This window comes from Aotus nancymaae, unplaced genomic scaffold (assembly GCF_030222135.1).
Source record: "Aotus nancymaae isolate 86718 unplaced genomic scaffold, 86718_ANA_hifiasm-v0.15.2.pri h1tg000058l, whole genome shotgun sequence".
Lineage (NCBI taxonomy): Eukaryota > Metazoa > Chordata > Mammalia > Primates > Aotidae > Aotus > Aotus nancymaae.
This window is the reverse complement of record NW_026988472.1, coordinates 13,176,170-13,191,062: the sequence shown is the minus strand read 5'-3', so window position 1 is coordinate 13,191,062 and position 14,893 is coordinate 13,176,170. Positions and strand designations below refer to the sequence as shown.

The 14,893-nt window shown below is 43.0% G+C and overlaps 1 non-coding gene across 1 annotated transcript; it reads right to left on the bottom strand.

Moving 5' to 3' along the window:
- Window positions 1-8,793: 8,793 nt before the first annotated feature.
- Window positions 8,794-8,861, bottom strand: LOC135269998 (small nucleolar RNA SNORD77). The gene has a single exon (XR_010338226.1). It is a non-coding gene; the product is annotated as a small nucleolar RNA SNORD77 (small nucleolar RNA).
- Between the last annotated feature and the right edge of the window lie 6,032 nt (window positions 8,862-14,893).

The following is a 14,893-nucleotide window of genomic DNA, read 5'->3' as shown; positions in this document are numbered from 1 at the left end:
TACCATTTAGCCACAAAAGTGTTGTGTAAAAGAGGTGTAAAAGAAGGCATAAGGCATTTGGATACTTTCTCTGTTTAAATGAAAGATCCTGGCTAATATGCAATTTAAGCATTGATGGGAAGGCGCCTCCTGATGACTGACAGTGGCCACTTTCCAGCAGCAGCTGCAGGTGAAGGGAGAAGAGTTGGCAGCTGCTGGAAGGAAAGAGAAGCAACTAGTATCAGGAATTCAGTCCCAATGTAAAAGGAAACTTTCTATTACAAATATATAATATTTTGTAATATACAGGAGTTGGCTGTATTTTATTGGATGACTTTCTCTTGTCTTTTTCTAAGTCTGTTTTTTTTCACTCCTCTGATGAGTCAAAAAAGCCATAGGGTCTGTCCTGAATTCACAAGGCTTTCTAGAGGCCAGAAGAAACAGGGGCAGAAATGAAAGCTTTTCATTAGTCTTCTGGGCCATTGCAACACGATGTTAAAAAAATACATAATACATACAAAACAACCTCTCATTTGTTCTGATTTATTCCTGAGCCAACAGGACACTGGGATAGACGTGAGGAGCCATCTCAGGGCATCTCCCAGAAATTGGGGCAATACTCACTCTGCTTACTTCTAAAGATGATCTTACTGTAATGGTTAACCTAATGTATCAACTTGGCTGGGCCATGGGGTGCCCCGACATTCGGTCAAACAATATTCTGGGTGTGTCTGTGCTTTGGGATGAACGTAGTTTGAAATGAGATTAAAATTGGTAGACTGAGTAAAGCACATTGTCCTCCCTCGTGTGGGTGGCCCTCATCCAATCAATTGAAGATTTAAATAGAACAAAAAGACTAAGAGGGAACTTCACCTGAGTGATTGCTTGAGCTGACTAGAACCACACCATCAGCTCTTCTGGGTCTCCGGCTTGCCCACTGTATTTTATGAGACTTTGCAGCCTCTATAATTGCATAATCCAATTCCTTATAGTAAATTATCGATCTATCTATCTATCTATCTCTCTATCTATCTATCTATCTATCTATCTATCAATCATCTATCTAATCTCTCTATCCATCCATCCCTCTCTCTATATCTATTTCTGTCTCTTATTGGTTCTGTTTCTTTGTAGAACCCTGACAAACAGACCTACCTTAGGGCTATCTGAGTCCAACAGTGCCTTAAGTTAGGGCAAAGAATAGGCCCACTTACATTAAAAAAAAAAGGTCTCACACTGTATATCCCATGGAGGATGATCAGAAGGGACATTGGCCTGTCCTGGCACCAACCACAGCTGTAAACAAAGCAGGCTGGGCCAAAATCAATGGGTCCCCTGACTTTCAAATCACTGCTCTGCATTGTGGAAGGCCCCTGGTACTCGCGTATCCCCCAGAGTTCCATCACCTATCTGACACTCTTCATATTTGGAGTCTAACTGTTGGGAACAAATCCAGGACTGAGGACAAAGTTTAAATTCTGGGGCCACCTGCTTAGGAGAGGCCACAGGAATAATCAAAGGATCAAAGACTTCAACCAAGCACTTCACAGAAAAAGCAGCAAACCACGAGATGAAGAAAAAGTATGGTTGAAAGCTAACCTAGTCAACAGATCAGGGATCCAAATGGAAAGTGAGAAAAGAAGAGAAAAGAACATTCTCAAGTAATGCACGCCTGCCTCTGTAATCTTTGGGCCTGATTATTCATGTTTCTATTGGGCCCAGGCAGGTCCTCAAAATACCTGTGCCTTGCTGGATACCTCAGGGCATTAGGCATTAATTCTCAATTCTTTATGGGCATTCTATTTTCATGATTTTATCTCATTCTTGCCTTTAGATGCATCACAATTGCATTTTATAGCAGTTGGACAAATCTTCCCTATTTCCAGACAATTATTGTCCATGATTTTTAGCCATTTATTTTATAGATAAAAGCATTTTTTCCTTCCTCACTCCTGTTCATTGCTGAGGTTAAAAAGGCAACTGTAAACTTCGTCTGATAAACTTTCCATTCATTCTCCTCCTTTCCTTCAATATGCCAGTCAAGCTGTCAGCTTGCTTTCTCTGCAGATTCGTAACACTTCACCTTCAGTCTCATTAACTGATTTTTCCTTTTGTTTCGCATGAAGAAAACTCATCTCAACACTTAAAACCCTGGGAGTTACAATTTAGAACTTCTTCAGCTAACTTTTGGATTTTTAGCTCCCACTGATTGTTCTTTATTTTCTACCTTTCAGATAAAACAGTTTTTCTTTTTCTCTTAACCACCTTTTGCTGACCTCATCTTTAAGTGTGGTGTAAGATATATGCTCATATTGTAGCTTTTATGTGGATCAACTTTTACAAATTTCAAAACATTCACTTATTTGGACTCTTTGGATTTTGTGAAAATTAGGATAAAACCTGGGTTACAGTTTGCTTTAGTCGTGCCCCTTCCCATGAGGGTAATAATTGCCCTAAAATATTTTATGTGCCACTGAGAATGTAATCTGTATTTTAGAGTACTATTGAACCCAGGTTGCCGTAAAGTAGAATTGTCAGCCAGATATGGTGGCTCATGCCTGTAATTCCAACATTTTAGGAGGCCAAAGTGGGAAGATCACTTGCGCCCAGGAGTTTGAGACCCGCCTGGCCAACATAGCAAGACCTCATCTCTACAAAAATTTTTTTAAATTATCTGGGCATGGTAGTGTGAGCTGAGGTCCTAGCTATTTGGGAGACTGAGGCAGGAGGATCCCTTGAGCACAGGAGTTTGAGGTTGCAGTAGGCTATGATCACACCACTGCACTCCAGCCTGGATGACAGAGAAAGACCCTGTCTCAAAAATAAATAAATATAAATAAAATTGAGTCGTCCTTAAAAGTAAGCAGAGTGAGTACAAATCAGAGAGGATTCACAAATGCAGATGGCCTTTGCTGGTGCTACTTGATGAGCGCACTTGAAGTTAATGTGAGCTTCTTGATAGCTGAAAAATTATGTTTCTTTTTTTGTTCGAGACAGAGCCTTGCTCTGTCGCCCAGGCTGGAGTGCAGTGGTGTGATCTCGGCTCACTGAAACCTCCACCTACCAGGTTCAAGCGATTCTCCTGCCGCAGCCTCCTCAGTAGCTGGGACTACAGGTGCCCACCACGACACCCATCTAATTTTATATTTTAGTAGAGAGGGAGTTTTGCTATGTTGGCCAGGCTGGTCTCAAACTCTTGGCCTCAAGTGACCCACTGGCCTTGGCCTCCCAAAGTGCTGGGGTTACAGGGGTGAGCCACTGCACCCGGCTGACAAATTATGTTTTGAAAGCCTAAAACTTTATATTGTGATTAAGGATGCAGTTTTAGAGTCAGACTGTCTTGTTTGGAATCTTAGCTCCACCATTAACTTACTATAAGATCTTGGGCCAGCTTCTTACTTCTTAGAGCCTCCATTTCTTTTCTGTAAGGCATGGGAAAATACAGTGAATATCTCTTAAAGTTCCCAAATACAACTTTACATCAAATACTTAGCACATTCCCAGAAAAATGGCACTCTCATAGACAGCTGACCAAGTTTGTGTTCTCCCAGAAGCGAGTCCTGGGAGTTTCAGTGCAAGTAATTTGTTTATCTGGGAGATGATCTCAGGAAATGCTAACAAAGGAGTGTGGAAATGAGACAGGGGAGGGAAGGCAGACAGTAAAGGGTGCAATGTCAAGTAGGTTATCACTGTGGGGAGCTGGGGCTCAGTCCCACTAGGGATCTTTGGGAAACTGTAGAGCATGCATACGAGAGCTGTGCCCACAGCCCCTGCCAAGCGCTAAGGAAGCTGGGTGTTTATAGAGCAAATCCTAATGACTATGCCAGGAGTACTGCCTGGGACAAAGGAGACATTGACTCTGCCTTTGTGGACCTTATATTTTAATGGGAGTAGAATAGAGCATCTTAACAAAATTATCTGGGTCCTACCAGTGAGGTTGTGGTCAATGGTGGGGGTGGGGGTAGCCATGCTCTCAGAAGAGCCAAGATTGTATCCAGATTACCAACATTGTATGTTAAATCCACTTCATTTTATTCAAAGGTATGTTAACACCTTCATTTTATTCAAAGATCAGCTCAAATATTACCCCCTCAGGAAAGCTATCTTCCCCAAATACCCCTTCCGCTTTGTACGTTGTTATGCCACCCTGTGAATCTCCTTTGTGGCACTTATTTTGATATCTTGATAAAATGACATGATCAGTTGTGGCTACCCTCCTAAGAAATCTGTGACCTTCACCACCTTATCCAAGGACTTTCCGTAGTGCGGGCCGGAGTTGGTGCTCCGTAATAATTCGTTGAATAAAAGAGCAAGTATTGCTGTGTGAGGTTTATAAAATATTGCATAGGCCAGTAAATAGTAGCCAAAGAAATGCAAAAACAGCCCCTCCTGGATGATTTTTCCACTGATTCTTTCAGCAGTGTTTCTCTGCAACTAACTCTCTCTGTACTTGGAGTAGTCCCAGCCCCCTCTGTTGCTGGGCAGAGCAAAGTGCCTTTCTCAGCAACATCCTGAGTGACCAGCTGCTCAGGAAGTGCCCTTGATTGGTGAATATAATGCTGTGAAGCTCTCGCAATCAACGATTCACATTTGAGGCAATGACTGAGGCCTGTCTTCTCAGAGGTCTTCTGCAGGTCACTCACTGCGTCAAATACTTGCTCCAAGTGAGCCCCGCTACTTCCACTACAATTTTTTTTTTCCCTAGACAGGATCTCACTCTGTTGCCCAGGTTTGCCCAGGCTGGAGTGCAGTGGGGCGATCATGGCTCACTGCAACCTTGACCTCCCTGGGCTCAGTGATCCTCCCATCTCAGTCTCCTGAGTAGCTGTGACTACAGGCGTGCCCTATCACACCTGGCTGATTTTTGCATGTTTTTGTAGAGACAGGGTTTCACCATGCTGCCCAGGCTGGTCTTGAACTCCTGAGCTTAAGGAATCTGCTCACCTCGGCCTCCCAAAGTGCTAGGATTTCAGGTGTGAGCCACCATGCCTGGCCTACTTCCACCAGTCTTTTCAGGAGCAGGCTTTGAGTGCGCTGCTTTTCTCTCCCTAGGAGTGTTCAGTCCCAGGTATCTAAGGGCCGTGGCCAGAACCCCAAATCATCTTCCCTCTCCTGTGGGGTAGAAGGGCACTTGTGTAAGCATTCTAGGGACATCTTAGGTCATCCCATGATCATCAAGTTATGTGTACAGATTAAACTCTGACACTAACCCTGGGAAAACACTTGTTTACTCAGAGTTGTGAGACGCTATGGAATCCCATGGTTTTGCTACAGTTAGTCCTTGCTTTGCACAGTTTTGATGTACAGTAGTCCCGACTTATCTGAGGGTGATACCTTCCAGGACTCCCAGTAGATGCCTGAAACTGCAGGTAGTAACAAACTCTATATCTACTAATTTTTTCCCATCTCATAACTGAGATGGTGTCTAGTGACTAACAGATGGTAGGTCAAAGTCAGCGTGGACCTGCTGAACAAAAGGGATGATTCACCTCCGGGTGGGATGGAGTAGGATTTAATTGCTCTAGTCAGAAAGATTCACAATTTAAAACTTGTTTATTTCTGTAAGTTTCCATTTAATATTTTCAGACTGCAGTTGATTGCAGTTAATTGAAACCATGGAAAGTGAAACCATGGATAAGGGGAAACTACTTTACTGGAAGTTAAATTTGCATCAAACATAAATGGAGTTATAGAAGAAAAAGCTGACTGTGGGAATGCTGACCCTGCCTTCGTTCTCAAGAGATGCTTATGCAACCAGAGGAACTTGGTGAAGGGGAACTTATGAAACTTACAAATGAGGAAAATGGTGGTGCTGAAAAGATGTCTCCAAGAGAGTGATGCCAGAAAAAACTTCACATTAAAGGAACTCCCGGAGATATTGCAAAGGACAAAATGTTGGAAGCTGATCCAAACTTAGAAAGGAGTATGACAATTTGCGAAGGTATAGAAAAGGTGCTTGCTCCATGTTGTAAGTTGTACTATAAAAAGAAGGAGGCAAACACTGCTCAAACTACTTTTGATACTTTTTTTTTTTTTTGAGACGGATTCTCGCTCTGCTGCCCAGTCTGGAGTGCAGTGGCGCGATCTCGGCTCACTGTAACCTCTGCCTCCCGGGTTCAAGCGATTCTCCTGTCTCAGCCTCCTGAGTAGCTGGGATGACAGGTGCCCACCACTACGCCTGGCTAAATTTATATATATATATATATGTATACGTATATTTAGAGATGAGTTTTCACCATGTTGGCTGGGATGGTCTCCATTTCCTGACCTTGTGATCCACCCGCCTCGGCCTCCCAAAGTGTTGGGATTACAGGCGTGAGCCACCACGCCCAGTCAATTTTTTATATTTTTAGTTGAGCTGGAGTTTTGCCATGTTGACCAGGCTGGTCTCGAACTCCTGGCCCCAAGTCATCTGACCACCTCAGCTACCCAAAATTCTGGGATTACAGCGTGAGCCACTGCCCCTCGCCTACTTTTGATAATTTTTTACAAAGAAATGAAACCCTCTAATTCTCAGTTTGTCTAATGTTTTAAATTGAAATGCACTAAATAAACACTAATTTTACTATTTCTGATTTCCTATACATTTCTAAATGACAGGAAGATAAATTTTGATGTTTTTAATCATTTGTAAAGGTCACAGAACAATTATAATTATTCCTACTGGTTATTAAGATTGCTTTGGACAATTTGTAAAACAAGGGCTGCCTGTAATTTGTTACAATGAAATACATACAGATGTTTTGATAAGCCCAGTGGTATTATGACAGTATTAACAAACTAAAAATTGTATAAAGTCGAATGTTCATATTCTGATAACAGGACAGAATATTTAAATTTGAGGCTCTCCTGGAAAAATAAAGTTACTCAAAAATAATAGCATAATATCAGGTATCTAGAGCAAGAGATTTCAGCGCTATTGCATTGTCTGAATTTTTAATGCTACCAAATCTGGCTACCTCCCCTCTTTTCTATTCAGTGTGTGTGTTTTTTTTTCTTTGAAACAGGATCTTGCTGTGTCACCCAGGCTGGAGTGCAGTGGTGCAAACACAGCCTACTGCAGCCTCGACCTCCTGAGCTCAAGTGATCATCTTGCCTCACCCTCCCAAGTAGCTGGGCCCACAGGCACACCACCACACCTGGCTAATTTTTGTATTTTTTGTAGAAATGGGGTCTTGCCACGTGTCCCAGGCTGATCGCAAACTCCTGGGGATCCTCACAGGCGTGAGCCACCATGCCCAATCGGTGTGTTCTAAATATTAGTAAGAAAGCGTAAATTCCATCCTCTGATCTATTGCTGAATAAGAGAGAGTTTTAGATACATCTCATTATCTTCATATACCTCAAACCTTTCAACTGTGTGATTAAACATATTCATAGGTATGTTACAAAGATTGACATTAAAATATTTTTAAATAATTCTGGACAGCATGTGATGCTGATCAACTGCATGTATTAAATCCCTTTCTTGCAGATTTTACAGTCAGGCGCATCCTCCCTATTACAATAGTTTCCTCCACCTTGCAATAATACTTTTTTTTTTCTCTTTTTTTTGAAATGGAGTCTCACTCCATCTCCAGGCTGGAGTGCAATGGTGTGATCTTGCCTCACTGCCACCTCTGCCTCCCGGGTTCAAGCGATTCTCCTGCCTCAGCCTCCCGAGTAGCTGGGATTACACGCACATGCCACCACGCCCAGCTAATTTTTGTATTTTTCATAGAGACAGGGTTTCACTGTGTTGGCCATGATGGTGTCGATCTCCCGACCTCGTGATCCACCTGCCTCAGCCTCCCAAAGTGCTGGGATTACAGGCATGAACCATCGCGCCCAGCTGCATGATCTTTATATATACATACACATTGGAAGCTGAAATCTCAGACTCTAACCTAAATTGGCTAATGCCTGCCAAACGTAGGAGCCTCTCATTAATATGAGATGAGTCTGGTCTACAAAGTTATTAGAATTTCTCTTCCTCTCCAATCTACCATTTTCAGTATCATCCACCATTTTCAGCATCACCCACAGGGCAATCTGTGATCTCACAGCCATAGCTTGGGCTCCTCTCTTTTGTCTCGATCTGGAACCCAAGGAAGCGGGGCCAAAGGACTCCCCCTGTGACCTCCCAAAAAAGATGTGAGCTTGCCTCAGGAAACTCCCTTGGTTCCTCTTTTGTGTATAGGCATTGCTCAATACATATTTGTGGACCTGGCCAAAGTATATTATTTGATGGTTGCTGGGGACAGGGTTGTAGGGCCCTGAGCAAAGTGGGGACAAAAAAGCCCAGAGCAATGGTCCTTAGCTGCTGGGCATGATGAGATTACATAAGTTGGATTGTTAAATGAGTTTATAGATTGCTAAAAGTAACCACAACCACTTTATTTCTTCGGGGCTGATGTAGACTAACAGTCATTAGAAAGCCAATCAACCTACCCAGATGGCTGGTTGTGAACAGAGTGATGTGGAGGGCACAGCAGGAGCTGGGAAACAAACAAGGAGATGGCTCCAGAAATAGACATGTTGGTGTGCCCTGTGGGGCATTTCACACAGTATCAACCCTTTCTCCCCCTCTCAAATATTTTTATGTTTATTTTTGCAAATTCATAAATAGAGAAAAGTGCACCAGATAAGATGCACCCCAATAGTACCTCTAAATCTAACAACTGTTCCATTTATACTCTCTAAATATAATTGTTGCTTCCATTTTGGTTTAGATGCTTCCAGCCTTTTTAACTTGTAATATTTCTTTATTTTGAAAATTGTGGTAAAATACAGATAACGTAACATTTACCTTCTTAATTATTAAAAAATTGCCCCAGATACATCAGACAAATATTAAATCTCTTGATGATTCGACCTGCTGAAGGATGCAACTATCATAGTACCCTTTGGCCGGGCACCTGTAATCCCAGCACTTTGGGAGGCCAAGGTGGGCGGATCACGAGGTCAGGAGTTCGAGACTAGCCTGGCCAATATGGTGAAATCCTGTCTCTACTTAAACTACAAAAATTAGCTGGGCATGGTGGCAGGTGCCTGTAATCCCAGCTACTCGGGAGGCTGAGGAAGGAGAATTGCTTGAACCCGGGAGGCGGAGGTTGCAGTGAGCCAAGATCGTGCCACTGCACCCGAATCTGGGCGACAGAGCGAGAATACATATAAAAAAAAAAATAGCATGAAGAACATAGTACCGTTTTAACCATTTTGAAGCATACAGTTTGGTAGTGTTTAGTGTGTTCACATTGTGCAGTGAATCCCCAGAACTCTTTTCATTTCCCCAAACTGAAACTCGATACACATTAAACAATAATTTCTCATTTCCTCCTATCTCCAGCCCTCAGCAACCACCTTTCCAAACTATTTTTTTTCTCAACTGTAAAATAGGGGCACTATTCCAAAAGGATTGTTATGAGACTTTAATGAGTTAAATGTCATGAACTAAATGTTTATGTGCCCCCCACTCCAAATTCAGATGTTGGAATCCAAACCTTCAGTGCGATGGTATGAAGAGATGAGCCTTTGGGAGGGGATTAGGTCCTAAGGATGAAGCCCTCGTGGAAGGGATTAGTGCCCTTAGAAAGGAGTCCCCAAAGAGCTCTCTAGTTCTCTTTCTGCCATGTGAAGTTACCATGAGAAATCGGTAGTCTGCAACCAGTAAGAGGGTCCTCCCCAGAACCCATGCCTGATCAATTTCTCCCCTCCAGCACGGTGAGAAATAAATTTCTGTTGTTTACAAGTTACCCAGTCTATGGTACTTTGTTATTCGCCCCAAAATGACTAAGACAATAATGTATGCAAATTGCTTGCTATAGTGCTTCATACACAATTAAGTGCTCAGCAAATGTTAGCTATTATTATTTATGATTCTGTCTTAATGTTTTTTTGAAAACAACATGAATTAACATGCATGAAATTGGGTATATAAACACAAAGCCTATAATTAGAGAAAGATGAGTAATAACGAAGTGAACAAGAAGAGACCATATGTGAAAGAGGAAAGAGGAGGATGAATACACTTATCATGGTCTTACCATGGAGACAGGGAGTTACGATGCAGGTCCTGCTCTGCCTTGGTTTGATTAGTGGTTGTATATTAGACTTAATTTCCACTTGCTTATTTCTTGTGGGCAGGGGCTTAACAGACCTGGGCAATTTTCCATTTGTCTGATGCAGAGGTGGCACATAACAGTAGGTTTTTGTTAACTTGATGTAATGTAAAGCATGTTATTTAAAAAGTGAATTAGGCCTGGCACAGTGACTCACGCCTGTAATCTCAGCACAGCACTTTGGGAGGCCGAGGCTGGTGGATCACGAGGTCAGGAGTTCAAGACCAGCCTGACCCACATGGTGAAACCCCACGTCTACAAAAAATACAAATAATAAATAAAAATTAAAAGTGAATTAGTCTTCAACTTTTATTAATTGGGACTTTCATGTAAAAATCCGTATTTCAGGCTTCATTCACTTGGAAAATCTGCTAAAAAGTGGTCCTCATTTAATTGAGGCAACAATTGGCTGGACTGTATAGATGGCTTATCTCAGCCCATGTCGCTCAATTATGTTACCTGCTTAGCCTCTGAGGAAGGTGGTTGGTAACGTTAATCAGGCAACTTATTTTTTTCATATAATCGAACTCATATTCCCAATATATGATTATCACCACTATCATGACACATACTGACAATTCTACCTTTTCTAGGAAACTCAATATCCTGGCTACAAATGTGTCTGTAGATTATGCTCTCCCACGTTAGTAGCTTCAAGAACTGTGAAAGGTCTAAGGTTTTTTTTTTTTTGAGACGGAGTTTCGCTCTTGTTACCCAGGCTGGAGTGCAATGGCGTGATCTCAGCTCACCACAACCTCCGCCTCCTGGGTTCAGGCAATTCTTCCTGCCTCAGCCTCCTGAGTAGCTGGGATTATAGGCATGCGCCACCATGCCCAGATAATTTTTTTTACCTTTAGTAGAGACAGGGTTTCACCATGTTGACCAGGATGGTCTCGATCTCTTGACCTCGTGATCCACCCACCTCGGCCTCCCAAAGTGCTGGGATTACAGGCGTGAGCCACCGTGCCTGGCCCCTAAGATTCTTTTTAACTTTTATTTTAAGTTCATAGGTACATGTACAAGATATACAGGTTTGTTACATAGGTAAACTTGCATCATGGGGGTTTGTTGTATAGATTATTGCATCACCCAGCTATTAAGCCTAGTCTCCATTGGTAATTTTTCATAATCCCCTGCCTCCTCCCACCCTCCACCCTCCAAGAAGCCCCAGTGTGTGTTGCTCCCCTCTATGTGTCCATGTGTTCTCACTGTTTACCTCCCACTTATAAGTAGAAGCATGTGGTATTTGGTTTTCTGTTTGTGCATTAATTTGCTAAGGATAATGGCCTCCAGCTCCCTCCATGTCGCTGCAAAGGACGTGATCTCATTCTTTTTTATGGCTGCATAGTATTCCATGGTGTATATATACCACGTTTCCTTTACCCAGTCCATAAGATTTTACTTGTAAACAAACAAGTTAGTTTAGCACAGTTTTATAGATGCTAGTGAAGACATGAGACTCCAGGGTTAGAGACATAGAATAAGGACACTTCATTCCTCACAGCAATAGCAGTAGCCATAGCATCAGCATTTGTACTGCTTCCCTAAGCCTAATTCTTACAGGGCAACACAATGAGGACCAGATGACACCTGCACATGTGTGGGTTGCATTATAAGAGAGGAACCCTAAGTTTAGGGAGCTCAAATGTTTTATAATGGTCCATAAGCATACTTGACCTTTGCTCTAGAGCAAGCTTTTCCAGCCCATGGCCCATGGGCCACATGCAGCCCAGGACAGCTTTGAATGTGGCCTAGCACAAATTCATAAACTTTCTTAAAACTTGAATTTTTTATGAATTTATTTTTAGCTCATCAGCTGTCATTAGTGTTAGTGTATTTTATGTGTGGCCCAAGAAAATTTTCTTTTTCCAGTGTGGCCCAGGCAAGGCAAAAGATTGGACACCCCTGCTCTGGAGGGAGACATTATCTTTGTTATAATGGGCCGATCAATAAGCCTGCCCTTTGCTCTGAAGGGAGACATTATTTCCATCTTCTTAGGCTGTTTGCTATATAAATATTCTACAAAAGTTAGTCTGGAACAAAGGCAGTCAGTGCCTCTGCTTGTAAGATGCGCAGAAACGCCAAAGACCTGTGGAGAATTGGCCCCCAACACACACCCAGTACCATTTGCCCTGTCAATTTCGACTTCACTTTAGAACAAGTTTGCGCTTACTAAAAAGGGAAACCCTGTTTCTTTACTCTCACACTTCACTCTGACACCCATGTGTGAAAGGTTTTCCAACACCAAACCATTCTTCAACTCTTTCCATACCAACTGGGTATCCTACAATTAAATTCTGACATGAACTACCTGGAGTTAGTGCAGACACCATAGGTTAAAGGCTCAGTCCCACAAAACTGCCCCCACTTCAGATGCCAATCATGAGAAATGGGACCCCAGATAACCCACACTTCTCTTCAACTTGGCTACATATTGAAGATTCCCACAGGTTTAGTAATTTGCTGTGGGCTGGGCACGGTGGCTTATGCCTGTAATCCCAGCACTTTGGGAGGCCGAGGTGGGTGGATCATTTGAGGTCAGGAGTTCGAGACCAGCCTGGCCAACGTGGTGAGACCCCGTCTCTACTAAAAATACAAAAAAAATTAGCCGGGCGTGGTGGCGTGCACCTGTAGTCCCAGTTACCTGAGAGGCTGAGGCAGGAGAATCATTTGAACACGGGAAGTTGCAGTGAGCAGAGATCATACCACTGCACTCCAGACTGGACGGCGGAATAAGACTCCATCTCGAATAATAATAATAATTTGCTATGACAGCTCACCGAACTCAGGGAACCACTCACATTTACCAGTTTATTATAAAGGATGTAATAAGGGATTCAGATGAACAGCCAGCTGAAGAGGTACATGTGGTGAGATCTGGAAAGAAACTGAGTACAGGAGCTTCTGTCCCAGTGGGACTTGGGGTATGCCACCTTCCCAGCATGTGGATCTGTTCACCGATCCAGGCACTCTCTGAGCCCTATACTTTAGGCATTTTAGTGGCGGCTTCATCATGTAAGCATGATTGATTATTAACTCAATCTCCAGGCCCTCTCCACTCCCCAGAGGTTGGGGGTAAGGCTGAAGGTTCCAAGCATCTAATCATCGCTTAGTTTTTCTAGTGACCAGCTCCCATCTAGGAAATAGATGGGAGTCACCTCCTCAGATCAAAAGATATTCCTATCACCCTAGGACCTTTGTGTCAGGAACCAGGGTCAAAGACCAAATATTGGAACAAAGGATGCACCTCACACCCCATGGCTCAGGAAATTACAAGGGTTTTAGAAGCTCTGTGCCAGGAACCAAGGGCAGAGACTTTATTTATTTATTTATTGAGACGAGGTCTTGCTCTGGAGTGCAGTGGCATGATCTCTGGTCACTGCAACCTCCTCCCCCAAGGCTCAGGCAATCCTCCCACCACAACCCCCCAGTAGCTAGGACCACAGGGATGTGCCACCAGACTCATCTAATTTTTGTGCTTTTAGTAGAGATGGGATTTCATCGTGTTGCCCAGGCTGGTCTCCAACTCCTGAGCTCAAGTGATCTGCCCCCCTCGGGCTTCCAAAGTGCTGGGAGTACAGGCATGAGCCACCATGCCCAGCCTATTTATTTATCTTTGTGTCACACTAACCCAAAAGAAACAAACAGGGAACATTATGGATGAAGTATATTGGGTATTCATTTGCTTCTTAAGCAAATATTTATTACATACTTAAAATGACAAGAGATGTGCTAGGCCCCAGAAATACAAACTTGAAAACAACCCACTCTTTCCCTTCAAGGTGCTCACAATTAGTTTGTAAGTGAGGCAAGTAAATTGGCAATTACAGCACAGTGTAACAAATGCTACCTGTGGGCAAAGGAGGTCCTGGGGTGTAGGGAAAGAGAGAAAAGGCTGGGCGTGGTGACTCACGCCTGTAATCCCAGCACTTTGGGAGGCCGAGGCAGGCGGATCACCTGAGATCAGGAGTTCGAGATCAGCGTGGCCAGCGTGGTAAAACACCACCTCTACTAATGCAAAAAAAATTAGCTGGGTGTGGTGGCAGGCACCTGTAATCCCAGCTACTCAGGAGGCTGAGGTATGAGAATTGCTTGAACCTGCGAAGCGGAGGTTGCAGTGAGCCGGGATTGTACCAGTGCACTCCAGCCTGGGTGAGACAGCGAGACTCTGTCTCAAAAAAAAAAAAAAGAAAGAGAGAGAGAAAGGTGGTTTCCAGGAGGAGTAGGAGTAACAGGGAATGAGAAGTGGGGAGAATTAGCCCAGGATGTCAGGCAAGAGAGGAGAAAGAGGGAGGTTATCAATAGATGGACTCTGATGAGAAATTTGGATTTACAGGAGAGCAATGTAGGAATAGCCCTGGAGGCAGAGAAAACAGTTAAGAGGCTTTTGCAAGAGTCTGGACATGAGATAGTGCTGGCTTGAAATAAGAAAGTGGCAACAGAAATGGAGGGAAGAGGACACAGCTGAGTGATATTGAAGAGGTATAGAATTGATCAGACTTGGTAATGAACTGGATGAGGCAATATGGGAGAAAAAGGAATCTTTGTACTGTCCAGCTTTTGTCTTGGGAAAGTGGGTGATTGGTGATGGCATTAACTGAGTTAGAGGAGAGAGAAGGAGGACCAGGTTTTGGCTGAATATAACCAGTAGGTGAATAGACATATAAGAATCTTATGCCATATAAATTCAAGATATTATTTTTTAATTGTTAGTATTACATTAATGCACTTTATATTTTAAAAATTAATTACTTCAACGTATTAGATTATATGCAAATCAATAACTATCAAATACTATATATAGGAAGCACATA